This window comes from Dama dama, chromosome 14 (assembly GCF_033118175.1).
Source record: "Dama dama isolate Ldn47 chromosome 14, ASM3311817v1, whole genome shotgun sequence".
Lineage (NCBI taxonomy): Eukaryota > Metazoa > Chordata > Mammalia > Artiodactyla > Cervidae > Dama > Dama dama.
The window spans coordinates 58020734-58046702 of NC_083694.1; the positions used below are offsets into that span (position 1 = coordinate 58020734).

The window sequence follows — 25969 nt, forward strand, 5'->3', positions numbered from 1 at the left end:
CCGTGGGGAGCGTACACTGTGCCTCACTTTGGACACCCAGTTGGCACTGCACGTTAAACCTAAACATGTGCCCACCATTGGACCCAGCAATTCTACTCCTAGTTATATACTCTTCAGAAACCTTTGTGTGTGTTCTCCAGGACATACCTATAAGAAAGGACGTACAGTAGCCCTATCTGTAAAAGACCCCAAATGTAAACAACTCAAATACACACTGAGAATAACATGTAAAAATAAAATACTGTTTACATATACAATGAAATCCCCATACAACAAGGAAAACTAATGAACTACAGTTTCACATGACATGAGTTCATCTCCAGATCTTAATGTTGAAGGAAAAAAAGCAAGTCAGAAGAACATACACAGTATGCTTCCACTTAAAATTTTAAAAGCAGACAAAGCTAAACATCATTGTTCAGAGACACAAATAGGTAATGAAACTATAAGGGAACACAGTGACATAAAATTTGAGTGTTAATCTGGGGGCCCTGTAGGGAAGTCCATGTAACTGGATAGGCATACACAGGGTTTCAAACATATTGGCAGTGTTCACTTTTTTTTCCACTTTCTTAAACTATGTGGTAGGTACAATTTTTCAGAGCTACACTTTAAAATTTTCCTATCTATTTTACATACAATTCTGTAGTGTGATATATTACACAATGGCAACAATAAAAGGTTTTAAAACAAGGGGAGAGCAAGAAGGGTAAGGGGTTTGATTCAATGAGTATTTTATTGAATACATACTATACCAGTTCTATAAAAGATACAGGTAAGACTCCAGCTCTCAGGAACTTAGAAGGATGACTATAATAAACACTGCGGCAGGCAGAGGTGACAGGTGAGGTGGGTGGAGGAGAGGAGAAGGAAGTTGAAGGATCAGGAAAAACACACAAGTAGGTGGTATGTAAGCTGAACTTTGAGGACGGAGTAAAATTCCAGGTAAACTGAGAAGGAAAGGCATTGCAGGGTGAGAAAACAACATTAATGGAAGGAGGAGAGGATGGGGAATGCTGAGGAAATTGTCTGCTGGTCCAGAGAAGCAATACAGACAGTTAAAAGCAGGGAGTCTGGATTTAAGTCCAACTGTACAAAGCTTTGAAAGCCACACTCAGAAGTTTGGCCCTTAGGAGGAGAGGAGCAGCATTATCTCAGCTCTGAGTTAGGATGATGATTCTGGAGTGACCTGGAGAACCTAAATATCTGTGGCAGACAGAACCGTTAAGGAGACTGTGGTAGTCCTTTAGGGTGCTTGAAATTAGCTAGTGTTGGCAGGAGTATAAATAAAGTACTGAATATGAGAGCCACTGAAATTCAGGCAGGACACAGCAAAATACAAATGTACTTCAAAAAAAAAGTTTGTGAATGATAAATTTAATAATTAATGAGGTTGATATAATGTCACATATGTAGATACCTAGTTAAACATTTAACTATATTTTGCATTTTTTTTTTCTGGAATGAAAATATTTTGTTTCAGATTTCAAGTATTTTTATAGACTTTTGAAAAGTTCTTAATGTTTACTGAATGAAACAGTCTGATAGATAAAGAAAAATTACTGATAAATTTGATTATATAGAAACCTAAAACTGATAAATTTGAACACATAAAAATTTAAAACAGCTATACCACACACACATGAAATTTTGATATACAAAAATAAACCATAAACTGGGAAACATTCACCTATACAACACAGACAAGAGCTAATGTCCTTAATATTTAAAAAAAAAAACAAACAACTTTAAAAAAATCAATCCAAAAGAACAATGGGGAAAAGAATTAGAAGAATCAAGAAGATACCTATGTTTCTAGTCTGGGAGAACACATAGATGGAGCTGACATCTCTAAAACAAGGAATCAAACGAAGGAAGAGGAGCAGTTTTTGCAGAGAAACAGAAGCAGAAAATTATTGAGGGGGAGAAATAATACTGGTTTGGGACATGATAAACATGTGGTGTTGGGGGATGTCTATATTGATAAGGTCAGACAAGAAGGTAAAATTTGAATATGAAAAAAGAAACCAATAACCCACCCACCCCATACACACTGCTACCTCCATTTTTTGGAATTTGGAAAAGCCCTGATACTGGAAAAGACTGAGGGCGGGAGGAGAAGGGGGCGACAGAGGATGACAAGGTTGGATGGCATCACTGATTCAATGGACATGAGTTTGAGCAAACTGGGAGATAGTGAAGGACAGGGAAACCTGGCGTACTGCAGTCCATGGGGTTGCAAAGAGTCGGACACGACTTACTGACTGAACAACAACCTCCACTTTCATCGTACTGTGTGACTTTCTGAAGATGCATGTTTCTGGATCAGGATTTTTAGTAATTTTTCTGAATACCCTGTTACATGTTTGTATTACATGACTTGCTTGGCCAAAGAGTTACCTACCTAAGGTGGCTTCCATTACCATGCTAGAGAAATACTTCTGAAAGAGACAGTGTTCTTACCAATAGACACATTTATGTGTCTGGGAAATAAAAAGCTTTAAAGGCAAAGATTGTTAATGCCAGTTATTACATTTTCACTTGTATTTTTTTTTTTACTACAATTTACATTCATCCACATTGGTTTTTGTTGTTGTGAATCACTGAACATATTTTATTATTATTCTACATTATCTTTACTGGGTTTTTTCCTTCCTGTAAACAGACTTCACTCTTCACTAGCTCTTTAAACGTACCATTAGCAAACCTACTTACAATGATCGTCCTTTACCACACCTGGCCTTATCTCTCCACCATGCTTTCAACAGACTACTGCAGTGAGCTTGTATCAGAATTACCTGGAGACACTACCCCACAGTTTCTGACTGGTAGGTTTGGAGCAGGACTGAGAATTTACATTTCCTAACAGGTTCCCAGGTAATGCTGCTACTGTAGATCTGGGACCTCACTTTCAGACTCAGGGCTCTACCAGCGTGCCTCCTCCCTCATGCTATTTGCCAATTTTCACAGCTAGAGCCACTTAACTCACACGTGTAGGAATACAGGCCTCTCATTGGTTCCGTATGACGTAACTTGACGTCGGATTTGATGCGGGTAGCAGACATAACTCTGTCTGCCTTTGCTGAGTTTCCCAGCTCCCACACCTCATCTCTTTTTGGATTCCTTGCTGGACATGCTCTTTCCTCTGGGACTAGGACACTGATTTTGCTTGCTCAGTTCCTTCTGGAAGCTGAAGATGAGTAGTAAGTTCACTTCCTACTTGTGGGAATCTACCTGGTTGCCTTCTGGACATTTGCTTTACAGTTACAGTGTTGGTTTGCCTGCGCTGGTTTCTTTCCGTTGCTTGTTGTTAAGACTTTGAAGTTTGCCTTTTTCTGTGCTTGAGTCTAGTGTCTTGAGTCTGGCGTTCCCGGGACTGACTTCAAATATCCAGGCTACCCTCTCTGCTTTTCAAACAAGGGTTATTTATTAGGTTGAACAACGTTGTTGCTCTTTCTATGACTGCTGCCCATTCTTTCTCTATTTTCATTTCTCTAGAGGACCCTGGAGGGCTACAGTCTGAGGTTGCAAAGAGCCAGACACGACTGAGCAACTAACACAACACACGTGTGTTTCCAGACCCCTCAACTCCAGGCTCCATCTTCCTCATGATCTGAGCCTCAGGACTGGCTTGGTCTTTTCCCTCTGTAAATGATTACTTTTCTGGTAAGATCATGCACCTTGGCTGGCAGGTTCTAATGCCAACTACATGTATGGCTTAGATCCAAGTTAGTCAACTCTATTTTTTCCTTTTTAAACTGGTGTCAAGGAGGTCTATGAGTTTGCCATGCAAAGTGTAGTCTGAGGATCAGTGGGCTTTTAGCATACTAGGGGAGCTTGCTAGAATCGGATGAATTGCTCCCACCTGAGACTAATTGTGACTCAACCTTACCAATCACTACTTTTTCCAACTTCCTTATCTCACCACTGATGTAATTTTACAAACCTATGTTGGGTGAGTTTCCTGATGACAGTGTGAACTATAACCTATAATCCATGATTCTCTAGGAACCCAGAATTTGTGTACATCTCACATTTGTTGTTTCTTAGTGTATCTTTTGACCAAGCCCTTTTCAACTATGTCAAGATACCAAAGGAATGTTTGTTCATGTTATTGGCCATGATCTGATGAGGGTCCAGGCTGGATGAGTACCACTCAAATTCAACAATAAAGTTTAAGTGCTTAATGTAATTCTGGCCCACAGTAGATGACCATCCAAATATCTCTCATTGAAACAGAGCAGAACCCCGTGACACTTGCAGCCCCTCCCCGCCTTGTCCTCTGCCTGCCTTTTACCTGTGGAAAACTTTAGTCAAAGAATACGTTTAATCAGAGAAATGTGAACATGTGGAAACAAAAGGAAACAATCAAAGGAGACCAAATAATAATAATGTACTCATGAAACATAGTCAGGGACCTTCAGTTCCTTTTCAAGGGCTATAGATAATATTCTGAGCCATATCTTGTGAGTTACCTTATAGATACCGAAACCCACCCCCCCAGGTGGAAGAAGTTAATTACATGATGACCAGATTGTAGCCATGACAGGTGTGCCTGTGTGCGTGCTCAGACCCTTCAGTTCTGGCCAACTCTTTGTGACCCTGTGGGCTGTAGCCTTCCAGGTTCCTCTGTCCAAGGGATTCTCCAGGCAAGAGTACTGGCCCTCCCCCTCTCTATAAAAGCTCTTGCCCCCTAATTGCACTGTGGCGAGGGGTGGAGGGGAGTCAGCCTTTGGACAGATGTCTGCCCTCCACCCCCTCCAGGTTGCTGGCATCCAAACTCAAGCAAACTTTGCTTTCTACCAATCTGGTCGCTTTATAGGCTTTTGAGAGTGAGCAGCGGGACCCCTACTTCCAGTAACAGTTTTCTGTCACCCAACGTGGGGCTGACTGTTGCAGCTCTTGTGCTTTGATGACACCTGACTCTCCTGGGTTTCCCAGGGCCATGACAACAACGTATGAGCCCATTGCTCGTGACTAGCTGGCTTCGAGAAGGGCGTTTGGGGGACGTTCCTAGCAGCTGTCAAAACCATTTGTTTTGAGGATCCTCCCTGTTTCTCCCCTGTTGGCACTAGCTGCCAGCCTATACTTTTCCTTAGTGGAATGGAAACATGCATTGGGGATGAGGTGACGAGCTCCAAGATGGGATAAGCCCATTGCTGTGTACCGGGCAACCTTCCCACTTGTGAGTATGAAGTGCTATTTGGGCAATCTTGCCATTTGGTTCTGACATGTGCATGACATTGAGAACTGTGTGTGGGCACCAAGAGCTACTTGGGCATTTTGCCAACTGGTTCTGACATCTGTCTACTGTTGAGGACTGCTTGTGGGCACTGAGCATCATTTGGGCATTTTGCCAATTGGTTCTGATGTCCAACTACCATTGAGGACCATTTGTGTGGGGGAAGTGTTTTTTTGGGATTCTGACCTGGTCACTCTCAGATGGTTTGTGACACATCTGTTTTTTGCTGTGTGACTATGTATTCCATCTGTGTGACTGGTATCTTTGTCTTTTGTAAAATGAGAAATTCAGGTTCAATTCATTAAGAAAAATTCAAGCTTTGAAACTATGACTAAAGGTTTTTTTTTTTTTAAACTAACGTATGGCAATTGTGTTCTTTAGATTTTGGAAAAAACTGGTTAAGATGAAATTCTTTTCAAATTCTAAAACCTGGTTCTTTTTGTATATGCAGTTAGAGAAAGTTAGATTTATAGAATTTTTTTTTTTTCCCCTCCAGAACTCTGATCCTGAGAAAACAAAAATATGCCTAGGAGAAAACTTGAAGTTAATTCATCATGCCCTTGAAATACAAACACAACCCACTTTGCCTGGGACTTCAGCCCTGGGTTAATCAGAAAACTTCAAGCCAAAGTGGGGAGGGGAGAAGGAGGAAAAAGAAAAAGCAGGATTTTTAAATCGGCTGTATAAATTTGACTGTTCTGTTATTCATAAACTGATAAGTTTAATTGCAAAGGCTAATTCATGAAATATAAAAAGATGAAACAATGAGATCTCTGGATGTTTGTCTCAAGATGTGTTTTTGGATAATATTGCTGAGATTAACTTGTAAAGGAGCTCTATTTAATTGGTTTAAAAAAGGTAAGTGTTTACAAATCAACAAACCTAAATTTATCTATTTTTGCCTTCTTGCAAGACCAGGAGGGAAACTAAAAGTGCTTGGAAATTGTGCTATGAAAAATCTATGTCTTTAGAGGTTATGGAATATGTTCTCAAGTTTGCCAATCAGAAAATGCTGGTATAATATTTCAATCACTTGTTTCTTGGTTTTGTTAAGGTTTTCAAGGGTTAAAAATTGTGATACATAAAAATGATTAGGGAAGCATTTCAATGTATAAAGCAAGTAGGATATATGTTGTTGGTGAAGGGAAGGAATAAAGACTGGATATATTGTTGTTAAGGAAAAATGATGATTTTGTCCTACAGTTGGTTGTTGGGGAAAAAAGGGAAAAATCTGTTTGGACCCAGAAAATAATAAAAGGTTTGTGAAAAAGGAACTTTGAGAAATGACTTTTGTATGCTATCAGGATTAAGATTAGACTGAATTTAATTGGGTAAATGAATTTTGTTACTATTAACAGTAAACTGATGCAAGACTAAATTTGTTTTTTTCTGTTAAGACAACAAAGTTCTCCTGGAATATTGAACTGATTTTGGTAACAGTGACTTCTAATAGAAAGTTATTGTTTTGCTTTTAACCATACTTTTTTATTTATTTTTATTAGTTGGAGGTTAATTACTTTACAATATTGTAGTGGTTTTTGCCATACATTGACATGAATCAGCCATGGATTTACATGTGTTGCCCATCCCGATCCGCCCTCCTGCCTCCCTCTCCATCCCATCCCTCTGGGTCTTCCCAGTGTTAACCATACTTTTGACCCCAATGTTCAGGATGGAAAAAAATTGTGCAGTGAAGTTGTCACAGAGTAAAACTACCCATGATGTGTAGCACTGCTGGCTTTAAGTCGACTGCTTAAAGCATATGTACAATGTTTGTGTGACAGTGGGGTATAAAGGATAAAACATATGGCCGATAAAGCGTTTCCTCATTAACATATCTCTGAGCCTCTTCATGATGAGTGTTCCCCCAATGTGGGCAATCAGGCAAATACATAAACAAAAAGGAGGCCTATCACTGAGGGACATGGATGGACCGAGAGCAGTAAGTGAGCCATTCTGGGAATGTTGGAAAAATATACTGCTCATCAATGCCTAATATGGGAAGATTTACAGCTAAAAGGGGAAAATGATCTAAGAAGTTTCTACATATTGAGGTATGGGGATATTCTGGCTTATACATGATTTAATTTGAACTTTAGGTTAACCAAAACAGCCTATTTGTGGCCTATTAAATATACATAGTACATCTGCTTTAACCACTGGGGGAAAAAATACATCCAGAGAGTAATACAAAGATGCATTTTGATTACTATCCTCATTGTATGTCTAGTAATTTTCAAATGTTTGTCCAGGTACTATGAAAAAATAATCAAACACAAAAATAACATGTTCATAGTATCTGATTATTTCCAGTCTGTGTCCATTCCCCAAATTAGGCGGGACTGTGTCCCACATGTGAGCCTATGGACCTCAGGGCTGCTCCAGGTTCTTTGGATTCTGCCCCGATTGGCTGGAGGGTTGCGTAGCTAGTGGAGTACCTTGTTCAGGATCTGAGCAGAAGGAAGCATGAGTGCTCAAAAGCAGAAGTGCTTAGCTAGGTGTACTGAAGGACTGTTTTCCTTCCTTTCCTCTTTTCTCTTGTGATTTGATAACCAACTTCAGAGTTGTTTGGATTCCTTTTTGTGTATGTATCTGGGACTTATGGTTTGCAGTTACCATGAGGTTCAATATAGCAGTCTATGTATAAAAAGATTGTTTTAAGTTGCTGGTCTCCCATTTCAAATGCACTTCCAACATCCTGCATCTGTGCTCTCCTCAAGATTGCTGGTTTTGATACCATGTTCATGTGTAGATGATTTCCTACCTTTACTAAGTTTGCCTTTACTAGTGAGCTTTTCCCCTCATAATTTTGTTTCTAGTTGTGATCTTTTTCTCCTAGAGAAGTTTCTTAAGCATTTGTTGCAAAGCTAGACTGGTGGTGCTAAATTCTCTTAGCTTTTGCTTGTCTGTAAAGCCTTGATTTCTCCATCAAATCTAGATGAGAGCCTTGCTGGGAAGAGTATTCCTGATTGTAGGTTTGCCCCTTTCATCACTTTGTTACCCCACTCCCTGCTGGACTGCAAAGTTCTGCTTAAAAATCTGCTGCTAGCCTTATGGGAGTTCCCTTGTGTGTTATTTGTTGCTTTTAATATTTTCTCTTTAATTTTTGTCAGTTTGATTACTGTGTGCCTTTATGTCTTGTTTCTTCTTGAGTTAATCCTGTATGGGACCCTCTGTGCTTCCTGGACTTGGGTGAGTTTCCCTTCCCATGACAGGGAAGTTTTCAGTGATTACCTCTTGAAATATTCTGTCAGGCTCCTTCTTGGGCCCCTGTAGTGTGACTGTTACTATGTGTGATGTTCCAGAGGTCTCTTAAACTGTCTTCATTTCTTTTTTCTTCATTCTGGTCTATGGCAATGGTTTCCACCACTGTCTTCAGCTCACTAGGGCTTCCCTGGTGGCTCAGATGGTAAAGCGTCTGCTTGCAATGCAGGAGACCCAGGTTCGATCCCTGGGTTGGGAAGATTCCCCTGGAGAAGGAAATGGCAACCCATTCCAGTACTCTTGCCTGGAAAATTCCATGGACTGAGGAGCCTGGTAGGCTACAGTCCATGGGATTGCAAAGAGTCGTACACAATTTGTTCTTCTGCCTCATTTATTCTGCTACTGATTGCCTCTAATGTATTTTTCATTTCAGTTATTGTATTCATCAACTCTTTGGTTGTTCTTTATATTTTCTCTTTGCTGAAAACTTCTTAATTTGTGCATCCATTCTTTTCCTGAGTTCTTGGATCATCTTTATGATCATCACTTGGAGCTGTTTCTCGGGTAGATTTTTCTATTTTCCACTCCAATTCTTAGTTGTTTTCTTCTTTTTTTGAGAGGTTTTATCTTATTACTTCGTCTGGAACATATTCCTTTTCTATCTGTGGTAGGTTACATTTCTTGACCTTGGAGAAGTGTCCCAGCAGTGCATTCCCCTCTCATCACGCAAGGGCAGGGACCAGCTGTTCCCAGGGTCGGTTCTGACCTGAGTTTACAGACTCAGTTCTGCAGACTGCAGAATCATAGTTTTGTTTCTGGTGCCTGCCCACTGGTGGGTGGAGCTGGGTCTGGTGGGCGGGGCTGTGCCAAGGTGGCTGTGAGCTCAGGAAGCTTTGAGGCAGCCTGTCTGCTTGGCTTGAGACATCCCGGCACTGGTGCCTACGGGCTGTTGGGTGGGGCTAGGCCTTGGTGCTTATGACCCAGGCAAGATGTCTGCCTTCCATGAGCATTCATGTAGATGACATTCTCCAATATCTCTGCCACCACCACCAGTGGCCACATCCCCAGGGTGAGCTACAGCTGCCTTTCCCTCCCTCTACCTCCTCAGGAGACCCATCAAGATAGGTCTGGCCTAGGCTCCTACAATGTCACTGCTTTGGCCCTGGGTCCTGGTGTGTGAGACCTTGTGTTGTGCCCTACAGAAGTGGCCTGTTTCCCCAGTCCTGTGGAGCTCCTGCAGTCAAACCCTGCTGGCCTTCAAAGCCAGAGTATTCTGGGGGCTCCTCCTCCTCATGCTGGACCTCTAGGCTGGGGAGTCTGACATGAGGCTTAGAACTCTCCTGTGGGAGAATTTCTGTGATATAATTGTTCTCCAGCTTGTGGGTCACCCACCTGCGTGGTATTGGAATTGATTGTATTTCAAGTATGCCCCTCCTACAGTTTTGTTGGGGTTTCTTATTTGTCTTTGGATGTAGAATATCTTTTTTTGGTAGGTTCCAATCTCTTTTATCAATAGCTCTTCAGCAGTTGTGATTTTTGTGTGCTCATGAGAAGAGGTGAACTCAAGGTCCTTCTACTCTGCCATCTTGTCCCTCCCAGATTCTTCATCTGTTTTAGATTGTGCTGGTTAACATATAGAGAAAGATTCCCTGCCCCACCCCCCATCTTTTTGTCTTATTGAAGTTAATATTCTTCATAAAAATTGGGTAAATTCTGGCAAGTGTAGCTACTAATCAACAGAGACAGAAGACCTGTTCATAACCCGTGAAAGTTCCCTCCTGCCTCTCTGCAGTCAGTCCTCTTATCCCACCCATAGCCCCTGGCAACCACTGACCTGATTTCTGTCTTTTGGTTTTGCCTTCTCGAGAAATTCAGAAATCATAGAGCATATCGTCTTTTGTGTCTGGCTGCTTCCACTGAATGTGATGCTCTGGAGATTCATGTATGTTGCTGCATGTATAAGTAGTACTCTCCTTTTTATTGCTGCATTCCATTGTATAAATATATGTAGGCATGTGGGTTGTGTCCAGTTTTTGGCCATTACAAATAAAGATCCTGTGAACACTTGGATACATGTCTTTGTGTGGATCTTTTATGTTTTCACATCTTTTGGGTAAATATCAGGAGTGGGATTGCTGAGTCACGTGGCAAATGACTATCTAACTTGAATAAGAAACTACCAAACTTCCAAACTTTGTATTTCCACCAATTGCTCTGTATCCTTGTCAGAACTTGTTACTATTACTGAAATTCTTTTTAGCCATTCTAGTCAGGTTTATAGTACCTACAGTATAGATACTATGTAGTATAGTCAGGGCTTCTTTTTGTGGTTTTTGATTTCTGTTTCCCTAAAACCTAATGATGAACATCTTTTTATATGCTTATTTGCCAATCACTTATCTTTGGTGATTTATCTCTTCAAATCTTTCATCCATTTTTTTAATTGGAGTTTCTTTTTATAAATTTAGAATTATTCTTTTTAAATTCTTGGATATAAAATTTTCCCCCAAATGTTTCATAAATAGATTTCCCACTCTGTGACTTGTCTTCTATTAAGAGTATCTTTTGAAGAGTAAGAATTTTTAATTTTGAATGAAGTCCGATTAAGTTTTTTCTTTCATGTTTTATGCTTTTTGTGTCCTATATAAGAAGTCTTTCTCTATCTCAAGATCACAAAGATGTCCTTTCACATTTTCTTCTAGTCCTTCATATTTTAGCTCTTATGTATTGGTCTCCGGTCCATTTCAAGGTAATTTTTGTGAAGGGTATGAAGAGCAGTTGAGGCTTGTTTTCAGCCCAGCGTGGAGGTGAATGTCCAACTGTTACAGCGCCATTTGTTATACAGCCAGTCCTTCCCTCCACTGACTTACCCTGACACTTCTGTCACAAATCAATTCACCCATGTACAGGCTGGTCTGTTGGAGAAGGAAATGGCAACCCACCCCAGTATTCTTGCCTAGAGAATCCTCTTGACAGAGGAGCCTGGTGGGCTGCTGTCCATAGGGTCACACAGAGTTGGACATGACTGAAGCAACTTAGCATGCATGCATTGGAGAAGGAAATGGCAACCCACTCCAGTGTTCGTGCCTGGAGAATCCCAGGGATAGAGGAGCCTAGTGGGCTGCCTCTATGGGGTCACAGAGAGTCAGACGTGACTGAAGGGACTTAGCAGTAGCAGCAGCAGGCTGGTCTATTCCTAGGTTATTTATCATGTTTCATTGACCTATATACCTTATTTACACCAATACTATACTGTTTCAATTTCTATATCTTTATAGTGAAACTTGTAGTAAATAATAATACATTTTTCAAACAAAAAAAATCAAAGAAATTAAAAATATTTTGAACTAATGAAAATGAAAACAACTTATCAAAGTATGAGGGATACATCAAAAGCAGTGCTTAGAGGGAAATTTACAGCACTGAATGCAGGTATCAGACAAGAAGAAAGATATAAAATCAGTAATCTAAATTCCCACCTTAGCAAACTGGAAAAAATCAACAGCAAATTAAATCCAAAGTAAGCATAAGAAAGAAAAAAAAGAATTATACCAGAAGTCAGTGAAATTGAAAACAAATCAATAGAGAAAATCAATACAATCAAATAATAGTTCTTTGAAAAAGACCAATAAAAGCAATATGACTCTTGTCATTATTCAGTCACTAAGTTGTGTCTGACTTTTTGCAGCCCCATGGACTGCAGCATGCCAGGCTTCCCTGTCCTTCATTATCTCCCAGAGTTTGCTCAAACTTTTCTCTATTGACTCAGTGATGCTATCTAACCATCTCATCCTCTGCTGCTTGCTTCTCCTCTTGCCCTTAATCTTTCCCAGCATCAGTGAGTTGCTTTTCCAGTGAGTTGGCTCTTCGCATCAGGTAGCTCAAGTATTGGAGCTTCAGGATCAGTCCCTCCAGTGAATATTCAGGGTTGATTTCCTTTAGGATTGACTGGTTTGATCTTCTGGTTGTTCAAGGGACTCTCGAGTCTTCTCCAGCACCACAATTGGAAAGCATCGACTCTTCGGCACTCAGCCTTCTTTATAGTCCAACTTTCACATCCATACGTGACTACTGGAAAAACCAGAGCTTTGACTATACGGACCTTTGCTGGCAATGTGATGTCTCTGCTTTTTAATATGCCATTTAGGTTTGTCATAGCTTTGTTCCAAGGACCAAGTGTCTTTTAATTTCATGGCTGCAGTCACTATCCACAGTGATTTTGGAGCCTGAGAAAATAAAATCTGTCACTGTTTCTACTTTTCCCCCATCTATTTGCCATGAAGTGATGGAACCAGATGCCATGATCTTAATTTTTTGAATCTTGGGTTTTAAGCCAACTTTTTCACTCGCCTCTTTCACCTTCACCGAGAGGCTCTTTCGTTCCTCTTTGATTTCGGCCTTTGGGGTGGTGTCATCTGCATACCTGAGATTATTGATATTTCTCCCGGCAATCTTGATTCCAGTTTGTGATTCATCCAGCCCAGAATTTGCATGATGTACTCTGCATATAAGTTAAATAAGCAGGATGACAATATACGGCCTTGAGATACTTCTTTCTCAATTTTGAACCAGTCTATTATTCCACATAAGGTTCTAACTGTTGCTTCTTGTCCTACATTCAGGTTTCTCAGGAGGCAGGTCAGGTGGTCTGGTATTCCCATCTCTTTAAGAATTTTCCATAGTTTGTTGTGATCTACACAGTCAAAGGCTTTAGTGTAGTCAATGAAGCAGAAGTAGATTTTTTTTGTTTTTAATTTCCTTGCTTTTTCTATGATCCAGTGGACGCTGGCTATTTGATCTCTGGTTCCTCTACCTTTTCTAAATATAGCTTGTGTATCTCGAAGTTCTTGGTTCATATACTGTTGAAGCCTAGCTTGAAGGATTGAGCATTACCTTGCTAGCATGTGAAATGAGTGCAACTGTACAGTAGTTGAACATGCTCTGGCATTTTGCCTCTAGTCAAGTTAAATAAGAAAAAAGAGAGGACACAAATTATCAACATCAGAAATCAAAGAGGGGGTATTACTACAGGTCCAACAGATATCAGTTCAGTCGTGTCCAACTCTTTGTGACCCCATAAACTGCAGCACGCCAGGCCTCCCTGTCCATCACCAACTCCCAGAGTCCACCCAAACCCATGTCCATTGAGTCAGTGATGCCATCCAACCATCTCATCCTCTGTTGTCCCCTTCTCCTCCTGCCCTCAATCTTTCCCAGCTTCAGGGTCTTTTCCAATGAGTCAGCTCTTCACATCAGGTGGCCAAAGTATTGGAGTTTCAGCTTCAAATCAGTCCTTCCCATGAATATTCAGGACTGATCTCCTTTAGGATGGACTGGTTGGATCTCCTTGCAGTCCAGGGGACTCTCAAGAGTCTTCTCCAACACCACAGTTCAAAAGCATCAATTCTTCGGTGCTCAGCTTTCTTTATAGTCCAACTCTCAGATCCATACATGACCACTGGAAAAACCATAGCCTTGACTAGATGGACCTTTGTTGGCAAAGTAATGTCTCTGCTTTTTAATATGCTGTCTAGGTTGGGCATAACTTTTCTTCCAAGAGTAAGCGTCTTTTAATTTCATGGCTGCAGTCACCATGTGCAGTGATTTTGGAGCCTAAAAAACTAAAGTCAGCCACTGTTTCCCCATCTATTTGCCATGAAGTGATGGGACCAGATGCCATGATCTTAGTTTTCTGAATGTTAAGCTTTAAGCCAACCTTTTCACTCTCCTCTTTTACTTTCATCAAGAGGCTCTTTAGTTCCTCTTCAATTTCTGCCATAAGGGTGGATCTGCGTATCTGAGGTTATCGATATTTCTCCTGGCAATCTTGATTCCAGCTTGTGCTTCCTCCAGCCCAGCGTTTCTCATGATGTACTCTGCATATAAGTTAAATAAGTAGGGTGACAACATACAGGCTTGATGTACTCCTTTTCCTATTTGGAACCAGTCTGTTGTTCCATAGACATAAAAAGGATAATAAAGGAATACTACAAACAATTCACTGCCTACAAATATGATCATCTTAGATGAATTCCTTGAAAGAGACAATTTGCCAAAATCTACTAAAGAAAAAGTATACAATCCGAATAGGCCTGTTACCTATTAAAGAAATTTAATAAATGATTAATAACCTTTTATACTAGAAAGTACAAGGCTCATATGGGCTCACTGGTGAATTCTACCAAACATTTAAGGAAAAAATTATACCATTTCTCTACAGTCTGTTTCAGAAGATAGAAGCAGAGAGAATACTTCCTAAACCATTCTATGAGGCCACTATTACTCTAATAACAAAACCTAGACAATGACATTATAAGAAAGGGGAAGGGGAAACTATAGACTGCTATCTCTCATGAACATAAATGCAAAATCCTCAACAATATATTAACAGATTGAACCGAACAGTATATGAAAAGAATTATACACCATAACCAAGTGGGATTAATCGCAGGTGGGCAAGGCTAGTTCAACACTTGAAAATCAGTTAATGTAATCCATCATATCAATAGGCAAAAAATAAAAATCACATGATCATATCAATAGACGCAGAAAAATAACTTGTCCAACACTTGTTATCTTAAAAAAAAAAAAAAAAAAAACCAAAAACTCAGGTAACTGGAAATAGAGGGGAACTTCTTCAACTTGAGAAGTTCCTGATTATTTCTTTAAACTTTTTTCTCCCTTTTCCCTCTCTCTACTTCTGGGATACCTATTATCCTAATGGTGCTCCTCTTAAAACAGAGAGAATTTCCTCATTTTTTAATGCTGTTTCTCTTTTCTACTTATAACATTTTTAGATTTCTGTTTTTGAGCACTCTAATTCTCTATTCTATGTGATCTGCTCTGTTTCCAATGCTTTCTAATACATTCTTTATTTCATTTACTGAATTCTTCAGCTTCAAAACTTGTTTTTTTTTTTTTTTTTAGAGTTTAAATCTCTTTGACAAAGTATTCCTTCTGTTCATTCATTTTATTTCTGAGCTCACTGACTTTTCTCAATTTTTTTGTTTGCTGAGTTTCTTCATGACCACTATTTTGAATTCTCTACCAGTTAGACTGCAGTATTCCATGACTTTAATCTTGGTTTCTGGAGAATTGCCACTTTCTTTCTGTGGTACAGTGTTACTCCAGTTCTTCATGGTGCTGGATGAGTTGGTTCTTCTGCCAGCAAATCGGAAGTATTTATAGCAACAGGTTAGAAGTTAGAGGCTTTCTGTTTTCCAATAGGTGGCACTATAGCGTAAGTTTTTGGTTTCTTTCACCTGAGCTGCCTCTTGTTAAATTTGAGTTAGCACTTTCTACCTTCTACTACCTCTTAGCCGTGGACCCCTGCCCACATTATAAGTTCTTGTGTCTCTGTGGTCACTGGTGCCTTGCTTCTACCACTGTTCCGCGGATCACCGCCTGGGGCACCAGGATGGTAGGCTCTTCCCTTGTGTCTGGGATTCCCTGAGCCACAGACTTAGCCACTGGAGGGGGAGAGTTAGGGAAGGTGGAACGCAGCGGTTGTGAGGGCACTTCTCTGTGTCCAACACCATAAGGTTAGTGGGCTCTGCCACTGCAGTTTGGGGGGCAGGTGGCCAGAGCTGTGGGCGCATCAGCAGCTGGAGGGATGGGTCCTAGGCCCGACTCCTGCTGCCGTTACCTGTGGCTACATGCGCGCTGGAGGTAAGTGCACTGCTTCCCCTGCTGCTGCTGGATCCCCTGAGGCTGTGAGCTCAGCTGCGGTGGTGGGAAGGCCAGGACCGGAGGTACCACCTCTGCTATCTGCTCGATTCTGCCTCCTCTATTCCACTCCACTGACCTTTAGATGTCAGATACTAGGAATTGTCTGGCATCCTGGTGTATTGAGCAGGGGGACCTTTGCTGAATTACGAATGTTTTACTGGTTATAGATTGAAAGGGAGAGAGAAAGGTAGCTTTTCACCATGTTGCTGACATCAGTCCTCAGGAACTTCCTCAACTAGATCAAAAAACCTATAGCTAAAATCATACTTAACGTTGAGAAACTAAAAGCATTCACATTAAGATTGGGTATAAGGCAAGGATATTCCCTCTCACCACTCCTTTTGAACACTGCACTGGAAAGTTGTAGGTAATGCAATAAGACACGAAAAGGAAATAAAAGATATACAGATTAGGAAGAAAGAAATAAAAATGTCTTTGCAGATGACATGATCATAGAAAATCCAAAAGAACTGACAAAAAAACCTCCTGGGACAAATAAGCAATTATAACAAGGTTGCAGGATATAACACTAATGTACAAAAGTCAATTGTTTTCCTATACACCAGCAATGGACAAGTGGAATTTGAAATTAAAAATGTAATACCATTTACATTAGTATCCCCCAAATGCAATACTTGAGTATAATTCTAACATGATATGTACAAGATTTATATGAGGAAAACTATAAATCTCTAAACAAAATCAACAAAATAAATAATTGGAGAGATAGTCTATGTTTATGGATAGGAAGATTCAATATTGTCAAGATGTCAGTTCTTCCCAACCAAAATCCCAGCAAGTCAGGCTGTGGATATGAACAAACTGTACAGTGTATATGGAGAGGCAAGAGACCCAGAGAAGCCAACACAGTATTGAAGTAGAAGAAGAAAGCTGGCGGACAGACACTATCTCACTTTAAGACTTATGACAAAGCTAATAAATATAAAAATAATTAAGACAGTGTGGTATTGGCAAAAAAATAGAAAAACAGGTCAATGGAACAGAATAGAGGGCCCAGAAACAGACCAACAGAAATATTCAATATAAAGATCATGGAGTAATTCTCTCTAGGAGGGCAGTAAAGGGTGTTGGAACCTTTCCTTTGCCTAATACACTGGCTAAAACTTCCAGTACAATGTTGAATCAAAGTGGAGAAAGTGGACATCTTTGCTTTGTTCCCATTCAGAAGGAAAGCATTCAGCATTTTACCATTAAGGATGATATCAGCTAGTGATTTCTTCAGGTTGAAGAAGTTCCCTTCTATTTCTATTTTTCTGGTTTTTTTTTTTTTCTCTCCAAATCATGAAGGAGTTTCAGTTTTTCAATGGCTTCTTCTACACATATGGAGATGATCATGTTTTAGTTTTGGTTTTGATTTGTCTGATAGGGTAAAATACAATGATTTTCAACTTCTGAACCAACCTTACATTCCTGGGATAAACACATTGGGTTATAACTTATCCTTTCTGTATATTGCTATGTTCAATTTGCTAACATTTTAATAAAAGATTTTTGCATCATATTCATGAGACATATTAGCCTATAGTTTTCTTTTCCTGTAGGGTCTTTTTCTGGTTTTGGTGTAATGTTGGCCTCATAGAATTCATTGGGCAGGGTTCTCTCCTCATTTTCTGGAAGAATTTGTGTGTAGAATTGGTATTATTTCCCCCTTAAATATTTAGTAGAATTCAGAGTGAAGCAATCAGGGCCTGGGGATTTTGTTGTGGGAAAGTTTTCAGTGGCAGATTCAATCTCTTCAATAGGGGTATCTAGCTTTTAAGTTTCTTTTTGACAGAATTTTGTTAATCTGTGTCTTTTGGAAATTTGTCCATTTACTCTAAGTTATCTAATTTATTGGTAAAAATTGCAAATAGTGTTCCCTTATTTGCTTCATAATATCTGCAGGATCTGTGTTGATGCCTCCCTTTCATTTCTGGAGTTGGTAATTTGTTTTTCCTCTTCTAAACTGGTCTGTCTAGAGGTCAATCAGTATTATTGACCTTTTCAAAGGTTTTCAATGGTTTCATTGATTTCTGCTTTGATCTTTATTTTATTACTATATGTACTTTGAGCTTAATTTGCTTTTTTTAAAAAAAAATTTTAAGGTGGACTCTTAGATCACTCATTTGAAACCTTTCTTTTTTTAAATAAAAGTATTCAATTTCCCTCTAAGCACTGCTTTAGCTGCATCTCACAACTTTTGATAGGGTATTTTTATTTCATTCAGTTCAAAATATTTTCCTAATTCTCTTATTTACAAGTGTGTTTTAAGTTTCTCACAATTAGGGATTTTCCAGATATGTGTCTGTTGATTTCTAATTTAATTCCATGGTGGTCACAGAGCAAACTTTGTATGATTTCTTTTATATTTTTTAAAAGTTTGTTTTATGGCCTAGAGTATGGTCTATCTTGGTAAATATTCCATATTTATATTGAAAAAATGTACATTAGGTGTTAACATCCTTTAGATGTCAATTAGGTCAAGTTGGTTGATGCTATGGTTCAGGTCTTTCATATCCTTGCTAAATTTTTATCTACTTGTTCTATCATTACTCATTTATTGCATGATAATGGGTTATTTTTTCCTTGCTTTTTTTTTATGCTTCACAATTTTTGAGTGCTGAAATTATGTGCAGGAGGGCAGTGGAGGCTGCAGTAAACAACACTATTTACAACCAGAAATGGGCATACTTTTTCTTTCATCATGCCATCAGGGGGTGTTGAGTCAGTCTAGTCAGCCATTGGACTGGGTTTGATTTTGTTGTTGCTATGGATAACTTTAATGCATCAAAGACTTTAAATTCCTCCAGCTGTGGGCTGCTGCTACCTTATGCTTAGTTATAAGGTTTGGGTGCCAGAGGGTATTTTCAGTATTCTCACTCCACTCTCAGCTTTCAGTAGTCTGAAATATCTAGTCAGCTGCATATCTACTCTCTGTATACTTTCTCCTCCCTATCAATAAGACTGTTACTGCTTATTCCTCAGAGTGAGGCTCATGGTGAGAGTGGGAGAGAGCTCTTCATGCTTTTGGGTTACTCTGTCTTAGGCAGGCCCTCAGAGGCAGAAATTTCTCAATGTTCCTGCATCCTCCCAGCTTCCCCAAATGTCAGCCAAACCCTGCCTCCTGTGAGAGGAAATATGTCCTGAGTGGGAACTTCCTGTCCTGCCCTCAAGGGGCAAGAGACCTCTGCTTTGTGACAGTGCAGGGTCCTAAGCTCAGGGGTTCCCTGTCCTTCCCTAGGGGCAGACAGGTTTTACTTTCACTCCTCCTCCAAAGGCAGTGGGTGTCTCCCTAGGCCCAGGACAGGAGGAGAGAACAGAAAAGCTTTCTGCTCTTCCCCTGGTGGCTTAAGGATTTTTCTTTGTATGAAATAAGGGTCTGGGGAAGTGGCAGACTTTCATTCCTGTGTACCAATGAGGAGGGAGCTCTCTGTTCTCAATTTGTCTAACAGTACCCAGTTAATGAATGAGTACATGAGTAAAACGCATTCTTGGGTCTGATGCTTAAATGTCACACCAGCTCACTTTTAGAATTTGTTAACTTTAGCTGTTTTCTTCTTATCTGCATTTATGGTGGCTGCCTCTTCCTTGGTTGTTCTATCAACGGCAAAACAGTTGGTGTGTCTTACAGGGGCTTGTCATTCTTTGGAATCTGGCTTGCTTTGCTGACATGCAACTTCTGCTATCTGATGGTTTTTTTAAAAAGTAAAATTTTGCAGATTATTTAGCATTTTATTTTTGTTAGTGTGGGAGCAATATTCTGTTGCTATTTTCTTTATCTTAAGTGGAAGCAGAACTTTCCGGGAGTTTGGTTTTAAATGATTTACTAGGGACATTTCTTCTTTTGCTCTTTGTTGGTACTCAGATAAAGAGGTTTGCATGGCTCCCTTGATAGGTGTCTTCTCTCCCCTGGTGGGTGCTTCAGGGTTCCTTGGTTATAAGGAACCTGTGGAAGTGGGCACGGAGCCAACAGCTGAAACCAGGTTGTTATAAGTCTGGGAGAGCTTTGGTGATTCTTTGTATTATCCATCCTGAAAACGTAGGTACCAAACTCTAATCCATAATAGCACAGACTCAGGGATGGTTCCAAGGGAATAGAAATGGAAGACAGAAATTTTTCTAAGCTAAAGTCAGACCACTTGGGAACCCTATCTCTCTGCCTTCATTGGGAATTCTTAGATGCCTACTAGAATTACAAAAAAAAAACCACTACAAATTACAAATTCTAGATGACTAGAATTACAAATATTAAATTACTATTTGAATAAATGAATAGAGAGTAGGAGAAAAAGGTGTGTGTGTACTAAGTCATGTCCAACTTTGTGACCCTATGGATTGTAGCCTGCCAGGCTCTTCTGTCCATGGAATTTTCCAGGCAAGGATACTGGAGCAGGATGCCATTTCCTGACCCAGAGACTGAACCATTGGCAGGCGGATTTTTTACCACTGTGCAACTTGGGAGGTCCAGGAGAAAAAGGTACAGAAAGGCCAATTTGCCTATTCTAATCCTGGGACACGTGTTAATGGGTTGAGATCATCTTTGGGGATATGCTTCAGACAGGGAGGAAGGCAGAGACAGAATATCTTTATCAATAAAGTGTTCAGGATTATAATATTACTTTGAGAGTTTAAAATTATCTCCCCAAATGAACATTTTCATTTTACATTTTTGAAAGGTTTTTTTTTTACCATGAAACACTGTATATACCAAGTTAGATTCCAATGGAAGATAGTCTCTTAGAAAATAAAACAAAGTTAAAGACACATTGCCTAATATCAGGGAACTGTGAAAGAGGATATTTATCCTGCACAGAACTAGCTACATGACATTTATATTTTAAGGAATAATCATTTAACCTTTTTGCTGCAGCTATCACTCTCAACTCATTGTGAGAAACACTTGGTTAGGTTTTAAAATTGGAACTTTTAAAGCAGTATCAGAGGAATAAATTTCCCAGTGTATAAATCTGTAATACAGGGTAATAACTACCATGGTCTGTCAGATCACGCTTGAGCTCAAATCTAACCCAATACTTGAGACTGCTAAGCATAAAGATCAAGGCTCAGTAGATGTGGACTATGGCTGAAGACACTAAGCTGGCTATGTCAGGCAAAGGGGCATTAATTTCACACAACCTGTATGATGATGTGACTTTTCCAGCAGTATGACACAAGTTGTGAGTACCAACCCAGAAATGGAGCTTAAAACTGTTTTACATACAGAGAATTACAGCTAACCAACTGAGAAAAAAAGGCTTAACTGGTTTGTATAACAATCCTCTAACCCAACACACGTAAATGAAATTTTAGCTCAACTGTAGCTATGAAGTGAGATTTAAATTTGGAATTTAAGGGTTACAAAACAGTAACTTCAGAGTAAGGGATATGTTACCCGCAAGGAAAGGAGTTCTATTAACAAATTCCTGGGGTTTATGCAAAGACTGGTACAAAAGCATAAGCAGTCACGAAGTTGCAGTAGGAAGAAAAAAATAAAGGACAAGAGGAGAAAGATTGATTTAAAGGACAAGAAGAAAACACACAAATGAATCTTACCCTGGAATGAAGAAGGCACTTGTAGTACCTCTTGGAGAGTCACTGTTGATAGGCATCAATGATGTTTACATTTAGCACACAACCTCCTGCATGTAGAGGTGCCCAACAAACAGCTTTTGAAATTATATGCTCTGTGCTCCCAATTAGATGGTGAGCTACTTGATTGTATGCTTTTCTATATTCTCCTCTTCATCTAACACAGTATTGGGGATTAGTATTTGTTCAAAATTCATTAGTTAATTGACTTCTCTGCCTTTGGCATCTTCGGTGAAGCACAATTCACAAGGCAGAGTCGTCTTTCAGAAACATGTGAGCTGCTCACCGTCTCAAAATGGACAAAGACAAAGAAGATGAGAGGGAGATGAGAAGGAAGGGGTGCTAATGTTTTACCAAATTATTGAGGGGATACTAGTGCCTACAGTGTGCTGCAAAATACAAAAACAGTTGTAAGCTCATCTCGTAAAGGCTTGAGCTAGTCTATAGGGATTAGAATAGCTGCTGGATTTATGGTACCCTGGGAACCTCTATTTGTCAAGTGCCATGGAGGCAGCCCTGACACTGGCACAGGTGAAGATGAATTTTCATTCAGAGCAGTGAGCCTTCTGACTCCATTAATCCTCAGGGTTTTGATGATGAATTTCTTTCTTTTTTTATTTTATTTATTTTCACTCTAATGCCTCCTCCCACTGCCCTGTAACAGCGTGCAAGGAACAGAACAGATGGTGCTTTACGTGGAAGATCGAGGGCTCATGAGGATACAAAGCCTGCCCACTCTGAAATCACATGACTGCACGTGCTAGGAAAAGCCTTGATTTCCCCTGGGAGACACAGATGCAATGATGTTAGTATTCCCAGTGGAGTGGGAGGAGGAGAGGACCAACAGGCCATTTACAAGGAAGACCACACTTATACTAATACACTCCTTAGCAAAGACCATGTTTAATCACAAAATAACAGGAGGACAGATACCTGAAAGTTCAAAAACACCAAAATAAAACGAAGGCAAATGAAGGTTTAGTATGCCACTATGCAAAATGCATTTTGAACAAACCAGTAAGGACATACAGTAGTAGAACACTGGCCTCTAGTTAACCCGCCATTGGCTCTGACCCAGTTTTAATTGGAAGAAGGCAGGATTTACAACCTGCTTAAGGATGGAGTTTGACAACTGCTATAATCAGAAGAGCTGTCAACACAAGGACAGCTGTCAAGCCAAACTGTAATTCATAAAAAATGATAGCTAAGCCCCCAAGACATCCCTAACATTGTGTGCAATCACTGGATTTAACCATACTTAGAGTGTTATGAAAGTTCTAACAACAGGTTAGGGGTCCTAAAATAAAATCAACAATAGCTATTGAATGTCTATTAAATAAAAAAATTCAATAATATTAAGTGACTAAATGGATAAAATATGCTAAGCAGATTTTATCTGGCATATATAGTAGGTGCTTAATAAATTGTAAGTATTAACATTATTATTACAAGCAAACTCTGTTTTGACAGTCTTAATATTGGGCAGAAGTGTAGTGACCTAGTAAGAAAATCTAAATTAAAAATTAAATCGCACCTTTAAAGTATTAATTTCATGAAATATTCCTGAATTATCAGAATATTTTAGTTTTATATATTTGTAATGCCAAAACCTCTAATACTATTTGAGTGTTTAATTATCTTGATTATAACATATATGGTATTTGTCTTGTTATTTCTACAATAATATGAGAGAAAAAGATCATTTTACTAGATCAATCTTGGGTAGGATTCCTAAATCAAGGAATAATAATTTTTATGGTTATCTAAACTCTTAGTGAACAGAAATAGGAATATAAAGGCACATAAATGAATATATATGTGTGTGTTTACTCACAAGTACAGTCTTGAAAAACAGCCTGACCCACTGATCAGGTTGACCAACGATAGAAGATTTTCATTTATTTCTATAAAAGATTATCTTCCAAAAAATTATGTGTGCTTTAAAAGGATACTAGGACTATAATTATTTATGGAGTTATGAAAAGAAGACTGGAAGTAGAATTAGAAGACCTGGACAAGTATTTTGGCCCTACCACCTACAACATGTTACCTTGTCAAGGTCACTTCACCTCTCTGGACTTCAGTTTTTTATCTGCAAATGTAGGAAAACAGGGCCTAGCTAAGGCATCTGTTGGAAACATTAAGAGGTTGTATGTATGAAAAGGGTAACACTACCATCTTATCTGTCAAGGTTTGAATGTGTGTGTGTGTGTAAGCTTTATTTGAGTATAAAACACATACAAAAGAGTACCAAAATCAAAAACTTTAAGATGAATTTATCCATGTAACTAACTGGCACACAGATCAAGAGTCAGATCATTATTAGAATCTCAGAAGCACTCTCACCCTGTTCAACCCTTTCAAATGCTACCTACCCAGTTTCCCAAGGTGACCAATATCCTGTGTGCTAATGCTGGAGATGAGTTCTTCCTGTTTTTGATCTTCATATAAATGGAAGCATACAGTACATACTTCTTTTGTTTCTGGCATCCTGAACTCAGTATGTTTGTGAGATTCATCATTTTACACTCAGTGTTTCTTTTGCAATTCCATTTTGTTCTCTTTCTGCAGTGTCTTTTAGAACTACCTTTCAGTTCACCATAGTTGTTTTTTTTTTTAAATTTGTGCCAATTCTGCACTTTAACCTATTCATATTGTAAGATTTCTGTAACTTTTCATTTATTGAAATTCTATTTGATTCTCTTTGAAATTCCCTTGTTCTTCTTTTGGAGAGTCTTGTTCTTGTGTTTTTGAATCTTTGATTTTACACACATTTTTTTCTAATAATTTCTATCCAGTAGTTTTACTTAAATTCCTTAAAGTCTAATCCTGTGGTTTACTGTGCCTGTTGACATTCACTCAAGTGTATTCTGTAAGTTTGGACTGTGAGCTCATTTTCAGCAGAACTTCTTTCTGTAGGAATTTTGTGCTGTCTTAGTTAAGGGAGAGAAGTTTAGCATTTGCTTCTGCCAGGCCCTTTAGGGGTAACCAGCTGAGTGCACTTACTATGTTAATTTCTCAACACGAGAATTTCCGAAACAATCAATATAAATTTAAACCCCAAACTTGCTTGAGATGGGGCTTTTTTTTTTTTTTTCCCCCACCCAGATTCTGGTCTGTGGCAGATAACCTTGTTGTCCTTCCTTACACTAGTTGGTCAACTTTTTCTAAGCTAATTTTTTTTTCTTCCTACTGGGGATGCAGTCCTTAGAGGGTCTTGGTTTATGTGCAGGGTCTCAGTTCCAACTTCCCATTCCTCATGAAAGATCATTTCCAGGGTTTGCTGGCACTGAAATCCAAGCCCACAGTTTCCCCAGACTAGATACAGTGTTGACTCACACACTACCACTATGGTTACCAGGTCCTTATTTATTTAGGGTGGGAGGTGAAGGACACCCAATGTCCAGGGACATTTTCATATATTTATCCAGCAAATAGTTGATGCTCATTAAATATCTGAATGAATCAATTACAACTAAGAAGTTAAGTGGTGTTTACAATACTAATAGAGCCTATATAATATTTAGATTTTAAATCATTTAAATTTATTTTTCAAATAGGTAATATATATGTACATGGTTCCAAATATAGAAGTCATTAAAAGGTTTATAGGAAAATACTTCTATTCTGTGCTTGTATGCGAGCTCCGCACTTCCTCCCTTAAGCAATCAACATTCACTTTTGTGTATCTTTCATTTACTAGCAAATATGTACAGATATATTCATGGCAGCACAGTATACATACTGTTCTTCCCTTTACTCCTTTCACTTAACAATATATCTTAGAGATTTTTTTCGTATCAGAACAAAAAGAAAATACAGCTTATTTTGAAGCCAGTCAGAAAGACCTTCGAATAATGTCAACCCTTTTACTATTCAGAAATGAAGTTTACACATATAAAATTAAATGGACACATTCTCACATCGGTAAAGGCATTTACCCCTAATGGTTAACTATGGATGACAGAATGACTCATCTACATTCTCAAGGGCATATTTAGTCTGGTGTAACTGTTTCTACAGTTTCTGGATGGAGAAATGAAAGGAAAACACAACACATGCCACAGAGAAGGCATTAAAAAATGTCTACTGAATGAAAGAAGGATTGAGGGGATGGAAATAAGAGCTAATAATCTGCTTTCTTTTTAGGCATGCCACACATTTCCTAAACTTGTGTATGTATAAACTAAAGAGTAGTTTTTTTAA

At 39.1% G+C, this 25969-nt stretch overlaps 1 protein-coding gene and 1 non-coding gene across 6 annotated transcripts in view; one reads left to right on the plus strand and one right to left on the minus strand.

The window, feature by feature from the left end:
- ACBD6 (acyl-CoA binding domain containing 6) overlaps positions 1-25969 on the minus strand; it is a 200548-nt gene that overhangs the window by 9650 nt on the left and 164929 nt on the right. The window lies entirely within an intron of this gene.
- TRNAC-GCA (transfer RNA cysteine (anticodon GCA)) lies at positions 8634-8705 on the plus strand. The gene has a single exon. It is a non-coding gene; the product is annotated as a tRNA-Cys (tRNA).